Raw genomic sequence first — 23,493 nt, forward strand, 5'->3', positions numbered from 1 at the left:
GCAAGAATTCATTATTATACCTTGATTATCATTCTCTGTCACAGTTTTGAAATACAAGGGAAGGCACATGTTTGACTTTGTCAAAATCCAGTCCTCCTTCGTCAAGCCTATCTTTGAATGGCTTCGGCATGTTTCTGATCTCCAATTCCCGGAGGGTTGTGACGAACCTCAATCCATCTGGAATAGTCTTCAAAGCATAGCAGTAATCAATTGTCAAATGGCAGAGACTGGGCATGGCTCCTTCCTCCACCCTCCACTCCTCTAAGGAGTACAACTTATCAAGGAGAAGAGATTGAAGCAGAGGAAATCCTCTTTCAGAACAAACCATATCCTTCCCTCCGAAACAGTTATCTTCAAGGCAGAGGATTTTTAAATTGGGCAACTTCTCTAAGGTTGGCATTGGGTCTTCTTCAAGACGAGTCCCCAATAAGGTTAACTTGGCAAGATTTGGAGGGAATTGGTGAGCTTCTGGAAGCTTCTCTATACGGTAATATAGCTTTAGCTTTTCTACAAGTGGACATTTTGATATTAGCATTTGCATTGCATTTTGGGTATTATACCCCACTTTAAGAACCCGCAGACGGTTGAATTCAAACCATGTGGGAATTTGAATGGTTTTGGGCTCAACATTGACTAATGTCTGCAAATAAGAAAGGTTAGCCAGTTCCAACTTACCACGTACTCTATATTCATCGGGTAAATAAAGATGCTTCAACTGTTTCATATACTTAAACACATTTGGCACTCTCAGTCTCGGGTAGGAAATGGAGTTGATCCGCAAATCTAGTGTCTCCAAGAACCTCAAATTGCCAATAAATGATGGCACCTCATTTATTTTGCTTCCTTTCAGAGATAAATATCTCAAGTGGATGAGACTTCCAGTGTCTTTAGGTAATTTTCTTATGTGATTTTTAAAATTTTCTAAATGTAAGACTCTAACCAACTTGAATTTCTTGAAACGGGATTCTTTAAAATAAGATTTTTGATGGTAAGGCAAAAGGTGGAGAAGAGACCTAAGGTAAGGATATTCATTAAATTTAATTCCCTCGATAAAATTATCACCTGATTTTGATAATATAGCAAGTCTTCGAACTTTACCAATTTGTGCTTCACGCTGTTTCATGGAAAGAGTATTGATGATATGGAGAAAATTTTCGTCTTGGGCTTTTGATACGCAAAAGTCTCTCATAAGATCATGCATTCGGCAAGTTTTGATCCTTCCAAATGAGCCCTCTTTCTCCACTAAAACCATGCTCCTCTGCACTAGCTCCCTTAAATATCGATCTCCAACATCATCCATTGTATCCTCTCTTCCTCCTCTGTACTGAACTTGTGATATAAAACCTTCACCCATCCACATTCGAATCAATTCTTTTGATAGTATCTCAAAATCCTCAGGGAAATGACCTAAATATAGAAAGCATGGTTTCAAGTGGGAAGGTAAATCATTATAACTTAAAGCTAACACCTTGTTGACTCGTAAGTTTTGTTCTCCATGAAGGTATGATTTGGCATGTTGATGCACATCCTCCCATCCTTCCGGTGTTTGCTTTGTTGCTAAAAGGCCTCCAAGTACAGTGATTGCCAATGGTAAACCCCCACAATTTTCAATCATTTCCTTCCCTAACTTCTTCATATAAGTTTTGGTCTCAGAGTCTGGAAAGCCAACAACAAAAAAAATAATTTTGTTATTCTTGAACAACGATCACTACTTGGGGAACTTTGCTCCTTGCATATGGACTATATACTATGGCTTTTGCTCATCAACAAACTCTTGATCAGAATCAAATTTCATTTATTTATACAATTTTTTTTTTTGAGGACTATACTATTTACATGCGATTAGAAAGTGAGAAAATGCATTTTTTTTTTTTAAGTGAGAGGAAATGCAAATCGTTTGAATTTATATAATTAAGAATATGAATCTATTTTTTGAGTGAATTGACAAATAGTTAATTGTTTCCACTAATGCAAGCATGCAATTATTTTTTATATTCTTGATTGTGTGTTGTTAAAAACTTTTTTTTAATAATTTCTTAGATTTTGTTTCACTTATTGTGAAAGCGACTCAATTTGAGCAAGGATTTCATCTTCCAAATTAATTGTTTCTGATATAAAATCTTGTAAAACTAATCATAAAAAGATTAATGCTATAATGACAAACTATTTTACAACATTTTTACAAATAATTAATATGACAAATTCTTACTAGTTCTAATCTGGGCCACCAAGCCCACTACTAATATCACATTTTTACTTACCAATAATTATTTGAAAAATGGTTAAGCCACATTAGCAGTTTATAAAAATGTTATAAAAGAGTTTGTGTATGTAATATTACTCATCATAAAAAAAATTTGAAATAATTAATTTGAACAATACCTGTGGGGGGCAAAAAGATCCTGATGGGAATGTGGGCCTTTTGGGCCGTGTTAAGGAAGGCCGACCTGCTCCTGGGTTTAAAATTTGTTAGTACTATGGGTCGGCCCATACGCCGAGAATCCGAGGATCCAGCCGAGGGTGAACTTACCCTCGGATGAACACCGAAGAACTCAGGATTTCATAGTAAAGATTAGGGGATGACACGGTTAAGGCCAATGGTTAAAAGGGGTGAACCCTAGAACGCCCCAGAAGCACCGGTGTTGAAGAAGTGTCAAAGATAAAGGCTGCTACCTCCACATTAAAGACCCTGCACCTACCACCCTGGCCGCATTTATGGGGAAGTGACACCTGAACAGTGGAAGAGAAACTTCTGGTTACTATTCAAAGGCACTGAGAAAAGAAATATCTAGGCTAAGGGGGAGATGAGGCAACACGTGTACAAAGTATTCAAAAGAGTAGTATTTAAAGAGCAATTTAAGACAGAAAAATGGGACGGACTTTTTGTAACCTAAAAAGAAAAGAAACAAGGAGAGAGATAATATAAGAACAACTCTTGGCTTATGTCCGAGGAGGCTGATTTACTATACTCCTTGTTGTTTCCGAGCATTTGCAATCTTTAGTTTGTCATTTAAACCTCACACGCTTCTAACCTGGGTTTCAAGCTCACACTCTACAAATTCATATTGTTTAAGGCTCATTGGGCCTGAGCCCATAACTGTTCTTGGGATCAGGTGCAATTGTGCGCTTACAATTGGCGCCGTCCGTGGGAAATCTAGTCTAGAAGAGGTAGGGTTATTATGGCAGGCTTAGGCTCTCACCATGCAGAGTCACAAGGATCACAACCGGAAGATCATTTCGAACGTCTTGAACATCGTAGGGATCGTGAGGGAAGCGTCCATACAGAATGCCCAGGGGCTAGCCATACTCATGGTGGGGGTAGCACTACCCACGATGAGGGTTCTAAATCCATGTAGAAGGAAATCAATCGTTTGAAGAGGAAGTTGCGCCGTGCTAAACGTAAGGTTTCCCCGTCCTCGCCTAGTTCTTCTTCGGAGAAGGATAGGGGAGTTGGCTACAGTTCAAGGTCGTGTTCCCCCACCAGCGCAACGTCCTCCGGTGAGGAGGATGACCAGCCAACCCGCAGACGTAAGAAGCTTCGTTCTAGGGGCTTAGGCAACGATATCATGAGTAGGGCGTTACACCAACTCTCTAAATCTCCGTTTTCGCGGAGGATTGAGAGGGGGAGGCTTCCCAGGAGGTTCACCCAGCCCACCTTTACCATCTATAATGGCCGGACTGATCCGGTGGAGCACGTGAGTCACTTCAACCAGAGGATGGCAGTGCACTCTCACAATGAGACTCTGATGTGTAAGGTTTTCCCCTCCAGCTTGGGACTTGTGGCTATGAGATGGTTTAACGGTCTCAAATCGGGGTCTGTAGGCTCATTTGGGGAGCTAGCTAGGGCATTTGCTTCGCGGTTCATTACGTGTAGCAGAGTCCCTCGGCCATTGGACTCGTTGCTATCCATGGCCATGAAGGAAGGGGAGACACTGAAAGCATACTCCGACCGATACTGGGAGATGTTTAATGAAATAGATGGCGACTTTGATGAGGTGGCGCTTAATACCTTTAAGGTGGGTCTCCCTACTGATCACGACCTAAGAAAGTCTTTGACGAAAAAGCCCGTCCGCAGTGTACGCCGCCTTATGGATCGTATTGATGAGTACAAAAGGGTAGAGGAAGACCAGCAGCAGGGGAAAGGAAAGGAAAAGGTTATCCCGCAGGAGAGAAGGGATTTCAGGTCGGACAGATATCACAACAACAAGCCGATGAGGGATTACTTCGGGCAATCCGGCTCGGCAGCACCTCAGGCTGTAAATACTGTGTTCCGAGAACCAGTGCATCAGTTACTAGAGAAAGTCCGTAAAGAGCCTTTCTTCAGATGGCCAGGCAAGATGGCAGGGGACCCTGCGAAAAGAAACCAAAATCTCTTTTATCAGTACCATCAGGATGTAGGCCACACTACCGAGAACTGTCGGACCCTGTGGAACCATCTAGAGCAGCTCGTCAGTGAGGGAAAGTTGAAGCAGCACTTGTGTCAACCCACTGGGCAGGTCAGTCAAGTTGGTTCAAACAACCAGAGGAACAATTCATCTCGGCCCGCGTTGGGAACAATTAATGTTATCTTCGCTGCACCTAGTAGGACCGGCTCATGTCCCACTAGGGTGATGGCGGTTTCCCATCCTCAGGTCGAGGATGTGGGTAGCAGGCCGAAGAGATTGAAGGGCACCTTGCCCGTCCTAGGTTTCTCCGAGGAGGATAAGGTAGGGACTATTCAGCCCCATGACGATGCTCTTGTGGTCACCCTCAGGATAGGGAATTATGATGTGAGAAGAGTGATGATAGACCAAGGCAGCGATGCAGATATCATGTACCCTGATCTATTCAAGGGGTTAAGGTTGAAGTTGGAAGATCTTACTCCTTATGATTCGCCGCTCATAAGTTTTGAGGGGAGAGCCGTTGTGCCGAAGGGACAGATTCGTTTGCCCGTTCAATCCGGCTCAGAAACGGTTGAGGTGGACTTTATTGTGGTTGATGCGTACTCTCCGTATACAGCCATCCTCGCCAGGCCATGGCTGCACGCTCTTGGAGCTGTCTCCTCTACCTTGCATGTTAAAGTTAAATTTCCCTCAGGGGAATGTGTTGAAGAGGTCCTCGGCAGCCAATCGGTGGCCAGGCAGTGCATATCGGCTGCTGTCCTGCATCAGACGGAGGCCGAATCTTCGGCCCTGATTACTAAGGAATTATAGCAATTAACTACTCCCGGTCCATCTGGGATGGTGACAGGGGAGGAGACACATTGTGAGGGGTTGGAGAAGTTTCCAGTAGCCGATGACCCAGAGAGGTTCTTCCAAGTCGGTGTACTTTTGCCACATCAAGAGAAGAGGGAATTGTTAGAATTTTTGAAGGACAATGTTGATGTTTTTGCGTGGGATCCTTATGAAGCTCCAGGCGTTGATCCGAGCTTCATTTGTCATCACTTAAATGTCAATTCAGCTGTCGTTCCGAGAAGGCAGCCACCTCGGCGGTCCTCCATGGAACATTCCGAGGCTGTGAAGGAAGAGGTTCTTAAGCTTAAAAGGGCTGGTGCTATCAAAGAGGTTTTTTACCCCGAGTGGTTGGCCCATACGGTTGTTGTGAAAAAGAAGAATGGAACGTGGAGGGTATGTGTGGACTTCACTGATCTGAACAAGGCATGTCCTAAAGATTCGTTCCCAATACCACGTATTGATCAACTGGTGGATGCCACTGTCGGACATCCTCGGATGAGTTTTTTGGACGCCTTCCAGGGTTACCACCAGATTCCCTTAGCATTGGAGGACCAGGAGAAAACGGCCTTCATTACACCGACGGGGAATTATCATTACAAAGTCATGCCATTCGGCTTAAAGAATGCTGGGGCTACCTATCAAAGAATGATGACCAGAATGTTCGAACAACAAATGGGGAAAACCATTGAGGTATATGTTGACGATATGGTGGTGAAAAGCAAAGCAATACCCTCACACGTGAAAGATCTGGCCGACACTTTTCAGATACTGAGAAAGTACAAATTACGCCTCAATGCCTCAAAGTGCTCTTTCGGCGTGGGGTCTGGAAAGTTCTTGGGATATATGATTACTCATAGAGGCATAGAGGTAAATCCGGTGCAGGTGAAGGCTATTCAGGGCTTGCAGTCTCCTCGGAACCCAAAAGAAATCCAGAGGTTAACGGGAATGATTGCTGCCTTGAATAGATTCATATCTCGGTCGGCTGACCGGTGTCGCCCTTTCTTCCAACTGTTGAATAAGTGGAAAGGGTTTCAATGGACCGAGGACTGTGAGTTAGCTTTTCAACGGCTCAAGCAATATCTTTCTCGGCCACCCATTTTGTCTCGTCCGGAGGCACATGAGATTTTGTTTGCTTATCTGGCCGTGGCCGTCCACGCGGTCAGCCTAGTCCTGATAAGAGATGATGACGGGGTGCAAAGACCGGTATATTATGTTAGCAAGTCTTTAGGTGATGCCGAAGTGCGTTATCAACCTTTAGAAAAAGCGCTCTTGGCCGTGGTTCATGCCACGCGAAAGCTTCCCCACTATTTTCAGTCTCACACGGTGGTTGTTCTGACTCAGTTGCCCCTCAAGGCAGTGCTGCGTAGCGCCGACTACTCAGGAAGGGTAGCGAAGTGGGGGACTATCCTGGGGGCTTTTGATGTTAAATACAAGCCTCGCACCTCGGTGAAGGGCCAGGTCCTCGCTGACCTGGTAGCGGAATTTGTCGAGCCATTGCTGGAAGAAACTCTGAAAGAGGCCCACATGGGTGAAAAATCAGTAGGGGCAATCGTAGCTGCGGTGTCTCCAATTTGGGAAGTGTATGTGGATGGGGCTGCTAATCAGAGAGGATCTGGTATTGGACTCGTTCTAATGTCCCCTGAAGGAATTGTCTTTGAAAAATCTTTAAGATTGGCCTTCTCGGCTACTAACAACGAGGCCGAATATGAAGCAGTCTTGGTAGGCATGCAGATGGTACTTAAGATGGGTGGTAAGGAAATCCATGTATTCTCGGACTCTCAATTGGTGGTCGGACAGGTCACGGGGACCATGGAGGCTAGAGACCCCAGAATGCAAGAATATTTGGCCCAGATCAAACGTCAGCAAACTGAGTTTGGTTCCTTCGCCTTAACCCATATCTCTCGGAGCGGAAACACCCATGCAGACTCCTTAGCCACGCTAGCAACTACCTCGGCTCAAGGTTTACCTAGGGTTATCCTCGTTCAGGATTTACTAAAACCCTCTGTTGTCGTTGCCGACGCACCTCGCATCCATCTAATAAGGCCTGGACCTAGCTGGATGGACTCGATCATATCCTTTCTTAAGAATGACATCCTTCCCGAGGACAGGGCTGAAGCAGAAAAAATACGTCGAAAGGCGCCGCGTTTCTGGTTGTCCGAGGACCAGAAGCTATACAAACGATCCTTTTCAGGACCGTATTTGTTGTGTGTGCACCCTGAATCGACAGACTCATTACTGGAGGAACTGCATGAGGGAATTTGTGGGAGCCACACTAGGGGAAGGTCCTTAGCCCATAGAGCCCTGACTCAGGGTTATTGGTGGCCCAATATGCAGAGGGAGGCTCAGGACTATGCCAGAAAATGTGATCAATGTCAGAGGTTTGCCCCTAATATTCACCAACCTGGAGGGGTCCTCAACCCTCTCTCCAGTCCTTGGCCTTTTGTACAATGGGGCTTGGACATTGTAGGGCCATTTCTGAGGGCTGCTGGAAACAAAAGATGGCTTCTCGTGGGAACAGACTATTTCACTAAGTGGGTTGAAGCCGAGCCCTTGGCAAATATTAGAGACGTTAACTCCAAGAAGTTCGTCTGGAAAAACATCGTCACTAGATTCGGAATACCACACACACTCATCTCTGACAATGGTGTCCAGTTCGATAGTAAGGCTTTTAGGAAGTATTGTGGTGACATGGGTATCATAAATAGATATTCCACCCCAGTTTATCCTCAAGGAAATGGACAAGCCGAGGCCGTTAACAAGGTCATAGTCAACAGGCTCAAGAAGAGGTTGGACAATGCGAAAGGCAGATGGGTAGAAGAGCTCCCTCATGTCCTGTGGACGTATCGGACCACACCGCGCAGGTCCACTGGAGAAACGCCATTCTCTATGACTTATGGTGCCGAGGCAGTGATACCACTGGAATCTGATTTTCCTACTTTAAAGACGAGTTCTTTTAGCCCAGAGAATAATAAAAGACTCCTAGAAAAGGATCTTGATTTACTTGAGGAACTGCGCGAGGTAGCTATGGTCCGAATGGCTTATTATCAACAGAAGCTAAAACGAGGGTATGATGCCCACGTGAAACTAAGGCCACTCGCGCCAGGTGATCTTGTACTAAGGAAAGTTGTAGGCACTTCTAAGAACCCAGCTTGGGGTAAGTTGGGACCCAACTGGGAAGGCCCCTATCGCATTGTTTCAGTAGCAGGCATAAGGTCGTATAGGTTAGTTGACCTAGACGAAAGAATTGTACCACGTCCATGGAATGTAAATAATCTTAGAAGGTATTATTATTAATGAAATGAGCTTTTGTCAATTAATATTTCAAAGTTATGAGTAGCTCTGATGCTCGCAGTTATCATTTTTAAGAGTCAAACAGAAACTTGGTTAAGTGCAGTCCTCGGACCACAAACCTTATGGAAATTGATGTCTTATCATTTGTTAAACAGAACCTTAGTTATGTCGGGTCTTCGGACCTCCTGCTTTGGGAAAATTAACATTTGAAGTTACTGTTCTTAAGAATCAAACAGAAACTTGGTTAAGTGCAATCCTCGAACCACAAACCTTGTGGAAATTGATGTCTTATCATTTGTTAAACAGAACCTTAGTTATGTCGGGTCTTCGGACCTCCTGCTTTGGGAAAATTAACATTTGAAGTTACTGTTCTTAAGAATCAAACAGAAACTTGGTTAAGTGCAGTCCTCGGACCACAAACCTTGTGGAAATTGATGTCTTATCATTTGTTAAACAGAACCTTAGTTATGTCGGGTTTTCGGACCTCCTGCTTTGGGAAAATTAACATTTGAAGTTACTGTTCTTAAGAATCAAACAGAAACTTGGTTAAGTGCAGTCCTCGGACCACAAACCTTGTGGAAATTGATGTCTTATCATTTGTTAAACAGAACCTTAGTTATGTCGGGTCTTCGGACCTCCTGCTTTGGGAAAATTAACATTTGAAGTTACTGTTCTTAAGAATCAAACAGAAACTTGGTTAAGTGCAGTCCTCGGACCACAAACCTTGTGGAAATTGATGTCTTATCATTTGTTAAACAGAACCTTAGTTATGTCGGGTCTTCGGACCTCCTGCTTTGGGAAAATTAACATTTGAAGTTATTGTTCTAAAGAATCAAACAGAAACTTGGTTAAGTGTCGCCCTCGGACCACCAACCTTGTGGAAATTGATGTCTTATCATTTGTTAAACAGAACCTTAGTTATGTCGGGTCCTCGGACCTCCTACTTTGGGAAAATTAACATTTGAACTTACAACTTTGATCAAAGTTATCTCCTTATTATGTCTGGATGTTAATGCGTTACTGTTTAGTAAACTTGGATCTTAAGTTTTATATCTTTAAGTGTTAAGCAACTTTGTGTAAAGAATGGTCCTCGGATCTTACATCCTACTAGAAACAGTGTTGTGCAGTATAAGAGTTTAATTGTTATATGAGGTCCTCTCTTCTTTTTAATCGAGGCATTGTTCAAACATATTAACCATGTCACCTTTTATTAAATCTTTAATAATATGCGTGTGATTATGTGAAAGTTATGATTGTGCAATCCTTGGAGTTAGGTTTATTTACTCTGAGAAACTTCTGTAATAAGTACAAAAAGAATAAAATAAAAACAGATACAACCCAAGTGAAAAGCAAATGAAATTGTTCTTCATTAATCAGTCAAATACACATTACATATATAATTCAAATATGGAAAAAGAGAAGTCCTAAAGATAGGTCCTAAGCCTTGGTAGGGGGGTCTTGCTGAGAGGTACTGGTGCCCTCGGTCTTTCTCAACTCCAGCTCAAAGGGAGTCAAGACTTGCTTTCCCTTATCTGCTGTCTTCGTTGGAAGGACGTTGGGTTCCACTGTCTGGCTCAAGTCCTCCTCTGCATCCCCTCCTCCTTCCTTCTCTTTGTTGGAACCAGAAGGTTCTGTAGGATCAGGAATTTGCTGTGGGACCACTGGAGGTAGAGCAGGAAGAGTTGTCTCAGGGGTAGGAGTGGCAGCAGGAGCCTCTTCAATCTCCTGTATTTCCAGGGGAAGCCAAACGTTCTCGGACTTCCTCAGATCCGAAGATAGAGGAACTCCTGCTACGTTTAAAGCTTCCCCCCATACTTTTTGACAGTATTCCCGGCATAAAGCCGCGAACTCCTCTGTCAGCTGCTCCTCTGTGGTTGCTACCCCTTCTTCGAAACTCGCCTGCTTGGCAGCTTGAAGAGAGAGTTGGAAGGAGCTGGCTTCTTCCTTCATCAACGCTAGTTCCTTTTTCAGATCAGAGCACTCCCTTTGAGCTTGGGAGAGCTCTTCATCTCTTTCGCGAAGGAGCTTGCGCTGTCCTTCTATCTAGGTCTTCATGGTCTTCAAGTTTGACTCGACCCCATTTTTCTCTCTCCTCAGATCAGCCACCTCTAAGGTTAACTTCTCATTCTCAGCAAGGGCTGTGCCCAAGGACTTCTCAGTCTCCATCCTGATTTCGAGCTCAATCCTGGCTATCTTCCGAGTGTCTTCTATAAACTTCTTGGCTACAAAGACCTCCTGAATGGCCTGCAACAAAGTGTGATGGAATTAGGAATAGTAAACAAACTTATAAATATTGTTAAAGGTGGAATCTTCCTAAAAATAGGAAAAAACTTACCAGCGCTAAGTCTCTTTTTAGTGAGAGGAATAGTTGTGGCTGGCCCATTTTTTCCAAGGTCTCCATGTCCTTGGGCAGCAGGAGAGGGCGTTCCAACACTTCGGCCAAGTGGTGGGCATGGCCTTGTTGAACCGCCCTTATACTGGACTGGCAGGAGATGGGTGCGCCGTCCAGTCTTAGATCGGGGGACCAGGTGGTCGGTGCTCGGCGCACTTCAGCCTCGTCCCTGATTTCCCCGATTTCAACCGAGCGGGCCCTACCCTTGCCTTTGTCCAGCTTCTGCTGCTGAACCGGTGGGAGTTGTTGTCGTGGTTTCTTGGGGTCCTTGTTGATCGTCCCTAGGTATCCCCCTTTCTCTTCTTCTTGGGATCCTCGGCTGGAAATTTTGGTTCAGCTGGAGGAGGGGGAGGTGGTAAAGATGGGGGAACTTGGGACGTCCCCGTCTTTTTCTCTACAACCTTAGCGACTCTATTGGTGAGGAGACCCTGCATTCTTCCCATATCTTCTTCGGATTCGTCCTCGGGTAGGGCAACCACAAACCCTACAATTCCAGAGGCCTCGGCGGCTTCTTCCTCCTCGTCGGAAAGTACAACAAACTGATTCCCGCGAGGTCCCTCGGTGTCTTCAAGATGGAATTGGTCTATCTCGTCGTCAAGTGTATGCGAAGAAGACACCTGCTCTTCTGGAACGACAGTTGCTTGTGAGTGCACGGCGAGGGGGACTGCTGCTATTGGCCGGTTGTACAAAACGGTGTTAGGAGCGTCCGGGAGGTCGCGGTCGTCTAGAAAGTGGGGCCGAGCTACGTTTATCCTCCTTCGTCTTCGGTCACCCGCAACTATGGCGTTTTCTATCTCCTGGAAGTCCGAGGAAATGGGAGTGTACCCCAAAATGAGATGAGCAGCTCGGAGTTGTAAGTCTTCGCTAACGAACACCTCGGAGCGAAGTACTCGGTTTAGATCTGCGACGTTACAGTGGCTCAGACGAGGACGCACGTGTTGTTTATCTGCAAAAAAGACATCGAAACAAACAAACCTGGTCAGATTCACACAGATATTTAACAAATTTAAATAAGTATGAATATGCATTTCTGTGTGTTAGAAGGAGTTGTGTTGTGGGGAGATTAATCCTACGGCATCGCACCTGGATCCCCCCACTCAACTGGGCAGTGGAAGCCGTCGTGCCAGTTCCCAGAGACGATCAGGTGGTCGTCCTTCATGCCTTTGTTGGATTTGGGCAGGCAGGAGATTAACCTAACGACACTAGAACGGGACTTAATGTAGTAACCTACTGTGGAAAGTTTATGGGACTCATATAGAAACACGACATCGTGCCACGTGAGGTTTAAACCCATCTGCTCGTTCAGAGCATCTACACTACCCAAAACTCTAAAAACGTTTGGGAGGCACTGATCGGGACACAACCGGTGGTTGCGAAGGTACTCCCTAGTTACAGGTCTCATTGGGAGGGTCATCCCACCTTCTATAAAGGCTATCATTGGGATGATAACCTCTCCCTCTTTCCTAGAATCGGCCACGGCCTCTGCCGGACAATATTTTAACCCTACGTCGCCGGGAATACGGTACTTGGCCCTAAAGCCTTCCATCCCAGCGGCGGTATCAACTAGACACTTGAATTTTCCCATTACAGAGGAACGAGAGACTAAACTCTAAAAGGGAGAATGTTTGTAGTGATAGCCGAGGACAAATATCGAGGAGAAAAGGTTAAGAATAGAAGGAGCAAGAACTTACAAGGTCGAAGGTGTGCAAATTTCCACGGTTTTCTGCAAGTAAGGTATGATGGCTGATGTCTTGATGGGATTAGCCCCTGAGGAATTAAATGAAGGCGCAGGTTCCCGAAGCGTCACGACGTGCGAAAAGGCGGCCTCGAAATTATATTTGTCCCGCCTAAAATTTCGTGGAGTAACGTGGGCCGTTGGATGCCCATCTCACCGTTGAACGTGAGGGACAAAGTGTAACTGGCAGTAATAAATACGCGCGTTGTTGAAAATAAAACTGCCAAGTGGCATCTTCTGGGACGCGAAACGACTTCCACGCGTGCCATCACTCACAAAGTGAGTGGAGTAGGTTCTCGTCGGATCAAAACCCTATTTTTCTCCTCGGACGTTGAAAATTAGAGTTTTGAGGGGCTATTGTGGGGGGCAAAAAGATCCTGATGGGAATGTGGGCCTTTTGGGCCGTGTTAAGGAAGGCCGACCTGCTCCTGGGTTTAGAATTTGTTAGTACTATGGGTCGGCCCATACGCCGAGGATCCGAGGATCCAGCCGAGGGTGAACTTACCCTCGGATGAACACCGAAGAACTCGGGATTTCATAGTAAAGATTAGAGGATGACATGGTTAAGGCCAATGGTTAAAAGGGGTGAACCCTAGAACGCCCCAGAAGCACTGGTGTTGAAGAAGTGTCAAAGATAAAGGCTGCTACCTCCACATTAAAGACCCTGCACCTACCACCCTGGCCGCATTTATGGGGAAGTGACACCTGAACAGTGGAAGAGAAACTTCTGGTTACTATTCAAAGGCACTGAGAAAAGAAATATCTAGGCTAAGGGGGAGGTGAGGCAACACGTGTACAAAGTATTCAAAAGAGTAGTATTTAAAGAGCAATTTAAGACAGAAAAATGGGACGGACTTTTTGTAACCTAAAAAGAAAAGAAACAAGGAGAGAGATAATATAAGAACAACTCTTGGCTTATGTCCGAGGATGCTGATTTACTATACTCCTTGTTGTTTTCGAGCATTTGCAATATTTAGTTTGTCATTTAAACCTCACACGCTTCTAACCTGGGTTTCAAGCCCACACTCTACAAATTCATATTGTTTAAGGCTCATTGGGCCTGAGCCCATAACTGTTCTTGGGATCAGGTGCAATTGTGCGCTTATAATACCCATATATAATTAATTAATGAAAATAAATGCATTTACCCCATTAATTCTTTGTTTAATTACATTTACAGTGCACATAATTAGGCTACTACGCTGTTATTTCTAACCTTCCCCCCACATACACTCATTACACGTCATTACAAAAGTTTGAAAATATAAATTTTTAAGATTAATAAATTATAGTTATAAACATAGTACTTTAGTAAAGCCATAAAAAATATCATCATAAATATAAGGATACAATGATTTTTTACACTTTTATTGTTGTTGTTATTATTATTATTATTATTATTATGTTTTTGGTTTCCACTGTTGTCCAAGAAACTAATTATTCTTTTCTAAAAAAAGAAAAAAAAGAAACTAAATATTCTATCTTTAATCTTAAAAAAAAAAAAAAACTAAAGATGAAGTAGAATATCATACTCCAAATAATATTTTTCTATAAAAAGTATCATACTCTAAAGTTTTGATGAAGTGGAAGGCTAAATGAAGATAATTCTTTTTTCTCCTCTCACATTCATAGTGGAATCCACTCATTAAATTCATGGCGGGGTTCACTATGAATGTGAAACTATGAATGTGAAAGGATATAGCACCATTTCACTATGCTTTGAAAGTAGCTAAAATTTTTCCTATGCATAAGGTTCAAGTTATACTAAATATTTATGTATAACAAAAGTTATACTAGATAAAATTTAAGTAATTTTACACCTCTTAATTTTATTTTATAGGTTTCTCAAAAAAAAAAAAGTTATTTTATAGGATACGAATTTAGAAAAACCTACCATCGGATTATATATATTTTTTCTTTCACCCTCCAAATATCAAGATTTTTAAGATGAATTGAGATCAATAACTATTTCTTCTATAGAATATTTTAATTTCAATTACTTTTTAAAATTAAAATTATATATAAAAGATGAGTTTATGCATCGAATAGTAAACAAAATTTGATTCACACAAAATGTGGCATGTATCCTAAGAACCAAGAGAACACGTAATCTAACTTGCAAATTTTATTATATCAACTTCATAAAAGTTATTAGGTAATGTAGTATTACTTATAGTTATAAGAAAGAATGTCAAATTCCAAATAAATTGTGTTTTTGTTTTGATAATAAGTATTTCAAATAAATCTTTTTAAAATAAATAATCAATACACCATCTCTAAATATACAATGCATAGAAAGAAATTTATTATTATTATTATTATTTTTATACAATATAGAATTTCTATTTTAACTTAATCTAAGTGTATATGCGTATGAAGCTCCCTTCTGGAGACTTGAACCTCGGCTCTTGCCCCTAACACCCCCACAAGCATTTATACTTGTAGAGTGACCACTGCACCAAGGGTGTGCGGGGTAAAAGAAATTTATTTACCCTGATTAACATGTGACAAATAATTAATACATTGAAATAAATGAATATTTTTAATTAGGTTGAAGACTAAATTAAAATTTTCTTTTTTTTATATATAGAGAGTTTCAACTTATGACGTCTACTTCTGATAATTGTACTCTTTATTATCAGACCAAGACACTAATCGATTTTTGGTATAGGCAGGTATTGGACTCAAAATCTTTTATTCAACAATTAGAGACTTTCTCAATTTAACTAATTGTAACTCACAAATTAAAATAATTATCTTTAACAATTGAGCCTGAGATTCCTACTTTTATATATATATATATATATTAGTGGTAGACCTGTGCTTTGCATGGGTATTATATATTTGTAAATTTATAATTAAATATTATACAAAGACTATTTTAACGTTTAAGTATTAGGACTAGGAGTAACACCAAAATTCCTCTTAATGTCATAAATGTGGCATTCTTTTAATGCTTCGTAAATGTATATTTAAATGTTGCAAGTATTTTACTGCCGTATATAACCATGATTTAAGCAATCAATCAGTAATTCAAAAAAAAAAACACACTAATTAAATTGATATTTAAAAATATATCATATTATTGCATGTATATCTAACATGTTCTTCTAAGAAATAAAAACCATATAAAGATCAATGAATTCACTATTTTTTAGATTGTAAACGTCCCACAATCTTGTGACTCGTACTTTAATCTCCAATCTTCTTTATCAACTTTGAGCTCACGAAATAGGTTACATCTAACTTTCATTTATTCCATGTTGGTAGAACATTCAATTAAAATATTGATAATGATTTGTTCAAAGAAGAAAATAACTTCACAAAGGAAACTAAGTTTGGAAAAATACTGATATGAAATCATTTAAAGGAAAGGGGCAGGAAAAAACACTTGTAAGATTGAGATTACTTTTGTTGCAAATCAAATCGATCATGTAATTTGCTAATATATAGGCTTTGACGTGCAACTATTATTTATAAATGAAAATTAATAATAATAAAAAGTCATGGTCTTATTCTAGGTCTAATTTTCTTAAAGATTTGAAATTGATGACAAGTGTTTTCAAACAATGATTTGATTTAACATTTAGTACTTTTATTCCTCTTCGTTAGTTATCACTTGCAATTAATACCAAAGTAAATGAACAATTGGAAAACAAAATTTTGACATAAGATAAAAATTTTCATTTTATGCTCCGTACATATTTCAAAGTTCATTGTCTTTTTTTATTTTTTATTTTGAGAATGCACATTCTTGTTTTTCTAATGAGTCTCAGTCTCTCAGACTCTCAATTACTATACATATATGTACACACGTAAATTTGAGTGTCAAATGTAGTTTTTGTCCCATCTAAAATCAAACCTTAAAAATACCTCCAAATATAATATATATACTCTTTACAATTATTTTATTTAACAATTCAACTCAACTTTGACAATTGTTGGTCTTTATAATTTTATTAAGAAAATCTTTGTTGTATTAACATTTGTTTTTTACTTCATTCAATCACTACCCTGTCTCATGTCCCTTATCTAATTTGTTTTATTTATTTTAGAATCACTCCCTGTATAATTGTTTGATTATGAACATTTTGCTAACCACTTATTGACTAACTGGCCCACACCCCAATCCTCACTTAACAAATAACAATTAAAAGCATATTCAAATTTAGCCACTTCACTCATTGTCACCAATTTGGTCAAAAGTATAAATTAATTGTAACTTTATTAGCAAGAATAAATTGTTAAGTGGATCATATTCAAGGTGTTTAAATTTTTATTTTAGGGGGTCAAAAAAAATTGTATCTCTTTTTTTGTTTTGGCCAACTTAAGGGTTCATTTGAACCCTTGAACTAAAGCTCGTGTCACCTCTTACAAGCTGTTAATAGTAGGTAAATAAGGGATATTAGTAGTAGAATAAGATGAAAACTAGTAATAACTTATTATCTTGACTTAATTTGTTGTGAATTTGTTGTAAAACTATTGTGTCAATAACACTACTTTATAGCGTATAATAATATATGGTGACCCATCTAGAGGTGCTTGGCCATATCAGTTTCACAAATTAATTTAAAATCAAACTAAACTTAATTCAGATTTTTTTTTAATTTCATTTTTTGTGCATTAGTATTCAGTTTCTGGAATTATCATTAGTTGGTTTGCATCTACTTTAAATATGAACTGTAAGCTTTTTGTCAATTTTATGTCTGGAGTGTCAAGAATTATTTACACAATTTAAAATTAAAGTTTGTCGAGTTTATATGCATTAATTTATCTATTGTTAAAATTATGTAACCAGCATTTACGTACACTTGCTCAAATATTTTGAAAAAATATTTCTCTATCTTTTATTCGTCATATTGAAATTTTATGTTTTGATGTCATCAAATGCAATTTAGCCGTACCAAATGAAATTGACATAAGACCCTTTGTTTTTCCTTGAGGCGACTTTTTTGTTCATAATTTTGGGATCAAAAAGTTTCTACTTTCTACATTCACAAGTTCCAAATAAAGATTGATATTAGAGGGGGAAAAAAACATGCATACACATTTATATGTTTTCCTTTTGAACCTTCTAAAAAAATGTTTTCATTTAGAACTAGCAAAATTTAATATTATAAAGTTATTTTTTATTTTTTCTTTTAAATTCTTTTATATTAATTAATTGTGTTTGTTTATTATAGTCTATTAAATGTACCCTAAATATGTTTTATGCAAGTATCACACCTTCCGCTACTCTTCTTTTATGTCAAATTAATTTGAAAAACGAAAAGAAAAATTTCTTCAAATTAAAATATTTCCAAAAAAGAAAATTTAATAAAGTAGTACTAGATATTACTTGTACCTGATCTCCAAGATATTGCCATCTTTTCAAGCAATTCACAACTCTTTTCTTTTTTTTTTTGATGGGAAATCTGCAAATTCAATTACTGAGAAAAAGAAAGAACAACAGGGAGCTACAACAGGGGATAAGGAGACTTAAAAACATTCCTGCCTGAGCAGACTTTGAATACATGGAAGATTTATCCCTTTCCAAATCTGAGATTCCCCACTAGCTCTAGCCAACTGAGCAAGCTCATGAGCTGCCATATTGGACTCCCTTTTCAAGTGCTGAATTTTCCAAGAGCGAAAGTCAGAAAGAGCAGAAAGAACTCCCTGAAGAATATGACCGATATTGCCATTTAGCTCCTTCTTTTGGACAGCTTGCACTATAGATAAAGCGTCTGACTCCACTATGATGTCCGTGAGGTTTAACTCCTGAGCCAAGAGCACTCCACATTCCAAAGCAATTGCTTCAACTTCTTCCACTGTGTACTGCGCAGGGAGAACCTTGCTAATGGCAGCTATGACCGAACCATCAGAGCTCCTTATGAGTGCCCCAATACTCGAGAGTCTATGGTCTTGATACTTAGACACGGCAGTTTATAAATACCTCTTCCTCTAGGATCCGCTTTCGAAGCCACGTCACTATTACGAGAGGTAAGCAATATCTTACTTTTAGTACGTTTCATTGGGAAGACTTGGCATAAAATGTTCCAATCCTCAATTTTCCAAATATCATCTAGAACAACCAAACACTCTTGCTTTTGCTGAAGTTCAAGAAGTTTCCTGATAAGATCTCCATCACTCCACTTTTTAATTTCTTCGTTTTGAGATTTTTCCTTTTGATCGTTTTGAGATTTTTCCTTTGGAAGAAGGTTAATCATAATTTCTTCCCAAACAGGTCTTTTTTGACATTGTTGTGAGATACATACCCAAGCGCAGTAGTTGAAGCGCTCCTTGACTCTGGGGTCGTTATAAACCATTCTGGCAAGAGTGGTCTTTCCCAGACCACCCATACCACATATTGAAGCAACTCTAGTGCCTTCCTCTTCTTTCAGCAAAATCTCCACCAATTTATCTAGATGTTCGTTGAACCCAACAGGGTCATCTTCAGGATAAGAATATGTTTTTCTTTGCTCTGGTTGTGGCTCATTCAAAGAAGTCGACCCACCAGCTTGAATGGTTAATTCTCTTATTATGCCATATTCTTGAAAACTCTGTTTCAAATTAGAAATTCTCGTCTTGATAGCATCAATCTTTGACCGAACCTGATGCACCGTAATTACTTCATCCAAGATGCAAGCACACCTCTTTAGGACCTTTTGTATGCCTCTTCCCTTTCTGGATGCAACTGTGAGGGCATAAGTCGCAATGACATCTTCTGCATCATAAGCAAGATCTTTCATTTCTGCAACGCCATTCTTTATAAACGCTGATTCATTCTGCTTCGCATCTGCATCTTTTAAAAAGAATTGCATCCGTATAAGCTCTGTTTGTAACTCATGAGCTTTGTCACTCACATCGATCAAGTATATTGCTTCTTGTAGGAGCAAGTCACTAAGCCTTGTCACCACACCGGACACAACAGACACAGCCATTCCTCTTCACCAGAAAGAAGATGAATAGGGACTTTGGATGTTACTTCAGACTTTGCAAGAATTTACGCTCTCTTTGTATGAATTCAGTCAAGTCTGCTGGAGCACTCCCACTTCTTATATGATAAAGAGCAATTAATTATGTTATGACAAAATAAATATATTTCTTCTGAGTCTTTTCTTTAAACGAGCTATGTTTAACACTTCTCGCTTGAGCATCTCTGCTTTTGTCTTCTATACATTTCTGATCTTGTTTGTTTAATGGTTGTGATACCTTGGATGCTCCATTATCACGCATCCCTTTTCTTTTGCGTGTGTCCTTGGATGATGAATAAATTAAAGAACGTATATCTAATTCTGCAATCTTTCTTTTCTTTAAACGAGCTATCTATAATCCGATTCCATTTTTTCCCCCATCGAAAGCAATGCTCACCAAAGGAAACTATTCTCTTTCCTTTAATTTATTGTTATATATTCTTTGCTTCTGCTTGTAATAGAAAAAAAACGAGGCAAAGAACTAAAGAAGAATCAGAATCTTACATCTCAAAAGCCTGTTTGGATATTAAAAATTAAAATCAAACTATATTAGTGTACCGGCCCAACGGGCTCTAGGCCCACTGTACTTTTGAGTTTTTTATCATAAGAATTCACAATTTCAATAGACAATTCAAAATAATAACCAATATATATATAATCCACCTATTGAATCAGTAATATTTATTTCAAAATTAATTAAAGAAACCTCCCTTTCTTTTTCAAAAGCAAACCCAATATTTTATGATAAAAAAAAAAAAAGTAAACCTGATAAAACTCTTAAACAAAAGATACGTTAACCATGAAGCTTTTAGCTATGCATTTGAATACCAATTTAATCGGCTATGACTTGGTCAGTTTGTATTCAACTCCAATTCCTTATCTGCAAAGGATGTTACTGAACCAAATTTGACTTTTATATATATATAGATTATCATTATTATTATTTTTAAAGAAAATTATTTTTTAAAAACAATATCAACCGTCAAGGTCCAAACTTAATAAAGAGTGAAACTCTATCTCTCTAAAAAGTCCAACTAAAACTCAAACATTGGTAATTTATCTCCAAATTTGTGAGGTTATTTATGAACACTATAAAAGTAATGCAAGCCCAATTTTATTTTTAAAACCGAGTAGAGGTATAAGCTCTTATTCTGTTGTTTTCTTCTCCTCTACTTTAATATATATATATATATATATATATATATATATATATATATATATATATATATATATATATTATGGTTTTCATGTATTTTGTAAAAAATGATTTTTGTACATGAACCACCAAACCCTATGCTTGTAATTTTTTTTTCATCATTTAAAGTTTAGACCAGTTAAAATTTAAAACTTATTACTTTATGGGTTCATGTACTTTTTTCTTTTTCTTATATTTCTCTTTTGAATATTCATATATTTTTTTAATTGTTTCAATAACTTATTCTTCAATTATATATCTTTTTTGGCATTTTGGAATTTTTAACAAATGAATTTGTATTAGTTTTTGCAATATTTGAACATGTTTAGCAGATTTCAATGAATATACCATGTATTATTCTTTTGAAGGTAGTCAATTTTTTTTAATTTTTTTTTTATAATTCTCTATTATGTAATTATATACATTTTGTTTTATTTCAAAAATTTATAGGAAGTAAATCTTATGATTCTTTAACATTTTTTGGCCTTTCAAAAGTTTAACATCTTTATTCTTTTGATGATAACACTACTTTTTCTTATATTTCTTTATTGTGTAGTCACGTGTATGTGTGTGTATTATCTATAATTTGTAGGCTCTGAATCTTTTGATTCATTTTAATAGTTATAGCTATGGATTATTCTTTTGAATGTAACATATCTTTCTCTTATATTTCTCTATTGTTAGTTCTATATATTTTGTTTTGTTTTAATAATTTCTAAGGAGTAAATCATCTGATTCTTTAATATTTTTTGGTTTTTCAAAAGTTTTAATATTTGAAATTTTGAGGGTTTTTTTTTTCTTTTTCTTTAGTATCATGCAATGGTATAGTTTCTTAATTAATTTAAGATTTTATAAAATTATTTTAGTATACCTCACAAATAGGTAGCTTTCAGTGCATAGCACGAGTTAGCAACTAGTTATTATTATTCTTGTTTCCCACTTTATTGTTGAATGTTAAATAAGGTTAAGAATTCACAATTTCAACAGACAATTCAAAATAATAATGATTATTATTATTATTCTTGCTTCCACTTTATTGTTGATTGTTAAATAAGGTTAAGAATGTGTATTCCTCATTCTTTGGCCTTGTTTCTTATACATCAATGTTTTGTCTAGGAAAGAAATTTTTTTTTTTTTTCATTTTGTTTTAAATGTAGTAGTACTAGAATCAAAGTAGTAGTAGTAAGAGTTTGTTGAGGTCTAAAATTTATATAGAAAGCGTGATAAAAGGCCCAAGGAGATGGTACATTGGGCCAATTCGTGGGAAATAAAAGAATTGGAAAAGAAGAGAAAGATTGGGGCCACAAAAGAAAGAGGGACGATGGACTTAAGGCCCAAAAAAGGGTGAGGAGTCCATAGGAAAAGAGAGAAGGGAAAGAAAAGAATTTAGCACGCCAAGACCAGAGAGAGAAAAGGAGTTGGGGAAGGACGCCAGGGGGGCTGCCTGGGACCTCTGGATGTACAGCACGACTAAAGGAGTATTAAGACAGTTCAAAATGTACCAGGAACAAGAAACAAATGGGCCTTTTCTCGAAATGACTAGCAATACAGCACAAGCCCTAAGGATTTGGAAAACAACGGCTCAGGGGGAGGAAGTTAGTGCCTCGGGAAGTCTCACCCTGTGCACCACTTGGTCTTTAAACAATCCGTTTAGCTGCGGTAGACCAAACCCAATCCCTTCAAACTACAATTAGGGAGTCCGGGGTCCTCATTTAAACTTGGGCCTAGGCACTGTTCGAAAAAAGCACTCCCACAGAGATAAAGGTTTTTGTTTTGTGTTAGGAAAACATATGTTTAGACAATGTGCTGAGATTATTTTCAGCTGAATTTAGAGTAATAAATGAAAGACAATAGCTGTTTCATTGAACATCAATCCATAGCCCATTTTGATCTTTTATTAATATTTTGCTTCAAGTTTTACCATATGGTAGAATGATTGAGTGAATACTCTCTACTCTATGTATGTACAAGACTCAAATTTATATACTAAAAGTTAATTGCATTTTATTAGAGTACTAGCATCAAGCATGTTAAATGCTAAATTTTTAAAATTTAACACATCAAACATAAAAAATCACCTTCATGAACTAAAGTGATGTTCTAATAATTAAAGTGTACTATGAGATGTTCTATAAATATTTGTGCATTTTTTTTTTCAAACTTTCTCTCTCTTCTGTGACAATTGGAAATTATGCAAGCTTTCTCTCTTCTACTACCACTAGGGTGTAGCCTTATACATATGCAGGAGTACAATTAAAAATAATCACAATTATACAATTCAAATCAAATTAAACATTTTTTTTAGAAGACGTTTAAATTATACATGATATTAGCTTACACTTTTTTAAACCATATATGTTTAAAATATGTAATGGTTTCTCATATTATATATATATATATATATATATATAATTTATAATTTAATTGGTTTTAGACTCTTTGATTTTTGTACCTAATAAATTCACTTGCCATAAAAATTAAAAATTTAGATGGACACATGGCGAAAAATTAGATTTCAATTGAAATTCAATTTTGCATCTAATTGAATTTGAACCCTTCGATTTTTACACTCAATAATTCACTTGGCACAAAATTAAAAATAAAATGGGTCATGTGGTGCAAAATTGACAATCCAATTAAAATCTAATTAGATTTTCTCTAAGATTTGACTATATATATTGGGAACAAAAAAAGTAAGAATAAAATAAGAATTA

General features: G+C 38.4%; 1 pseudogene; it reads right to left on the bottom strand.

Moving 5' to 3' along the window:
• Positions 1 to 25: 25 nt before the first annotated feature.
• LOC142642893 (putative disease resistance protein At1g50180) lies at positions 26 to 19,691 on the bottom strand (annotated as a pseudogene).
• Between the last annotated feature and the right edge of the window lie 3,802 nt (positions 19,692 to 23,493).

This window comes from Castanea sativa, chromosome 7, assembly GCF_040712315.1.
Source record: "Castanea sativa cultivar Marrone di Chiusa Pesio chromosome 7, ASM4071231v1".
NCBI lineage: Eukaryota > Viridiplantae > Streptophyta > Magnoliopsida > Fagales > Fagaceae > Castanea > Castanea sativa.